The sequence below is a fragment of the Camelina sativa genome, chromosome 4, assembly GCF_000633955.1.
Source record: "Camelina sativa cultivar DH55 chromosome 4, Cs, whole genome shotgun sequence".
Lineage (NCBI taxonomy): Eukaryota > Viridiplantae > Streptophyta > Magnoliopsida > Brassicales > Brassicaceae > Camelina > Camelina sativa.
This window is the reverse complement of record NC_025688.1, coordinates 5,463,640-5,464,934: the sequence shown is the minus strand read 5'-3', so window position 1 is coordinate 5,464,934 and position 1,295 is coordinate 5,463,640. Positions and strand designations below refer to the sequence as shown.

Below are 1,295 nucleotides of genomic sequence, written 5' to 3'. Positions count from 1 at the left end.
CACGCACTAGTCTTATTGAAAAATATCATATTCAACCTTCAAGGAAGCGTATTTAGTCCATCAGATCTGGTCCATCATAAATATACCGATCTTATTGTGCCTCCAGTGGACCAGATTAAACGTCCGAACAGGTTTTTGTCCACCACATTTATGTTCTTCGGTCTCTTTAGTAGACCAGATCCGCTTTGTTGACACACTTGTCCATCCCAATTATGTCATTCGCTCTCTTAGTGGACAATATATGATTGGTAGATGATAATTGTCCTTCAATATGAAACCATTTTCTCCACCCTGCAGTCCTGCTAACGCATGTACTGGTCTTATTGAAAAATATCATACCCAGCCTTCAAGGAACCATATCTAGTCCATCAGATCTTGTCCATCATAAGAAAAAAAATCGGTTTATATATCAGATCTGGTCTATTAAAGTTGTATAGAGAATGAAACGAAGAAACTCAAAATTGAGAAATATCATACTTAACCTTGAGAGGAGCATCTCCAGAACGAACAAAACACTCTGCTCATCCACGGCGAAGCATGTGGGTTAGATGGAGGTGGTGATTTTGAAAGAATTTATTTTTTTCGAAGAAAGAAAGAAGAGACAAGAAGAGAGAGAGAGATGAAATCTCGAGAGAAATGATAATAGAAAGAAGAGAAATGAGAAAGAAATAGAAGAATGATGGTTTTATAGATCATGACCCTATGACATTTCAAAAAATATTTAATGGAAAGTGGAATGTTCATGGCATATTCTACAAAAATCTCTTAAACCTACAATCACGTAAATATTTTCTGGATTTTCTATTATTTATTTTACTTTTTTTTTGTAGATTTTCTGTTTTTTTTTTTAATTATAAATTTAATATAAAAAATGTGAAAAAGAACGAGTGGTTTATATTATAGTTAATAAAAGAATTGAATGCTCTCTTTCGTCAGCTGCTCTCTCTCTTAAAATTTGTCACCGGAAAAAGCTCATCTTTCTCCTTCTTCCCATATGGCTAACAAACCAAAACCGTTCCTTTCTTTTTTCATTTCTCTTAGTTTTTTTTTTTGTTTCCGGTTGTGTTTTTCAGCTCCTTCGTTCTTCAGTTCTGGGTTAAGATATAATCGTAAAAATTGAATCTTTATTGAACAAAGATGATTCGCCATGGAAGCAAAAGCTATGATGACACCAATAGATAAAGACAGGATTTTTTTCACAGCTTAGGGACCTCTGCATTTTCCCTGTAATTGGTTCTTCTTCTTCTTCGATCTTACAGAGAAATTTGTGTTTTTTTTTTTTTTTTTTTTTTTTT

At 33.4% G+C, this 1,295-nt stretch overlaps 1 protein-coding gene across 1 annotated transcript in view; it reads left to right on the top strand.

The window, feature by feature from the left end:
* The window catches only part of LOC104779877 (nudix hydrolase 13, mitochondrial), a 1,778-nt gene continuing 1,401 nt past the window's right edge, over positions 919 to 1,295 (top strand). Inside the window, exon 1 of the mRNA XM_010504299.2 lies at positions 919 to 1,226. The gene's annotated coding sequence lies outside the window, so the exon portion shown is untranslated. The remainder of the gene's footprint in view (positions 1,227 to 1,295) is intronic.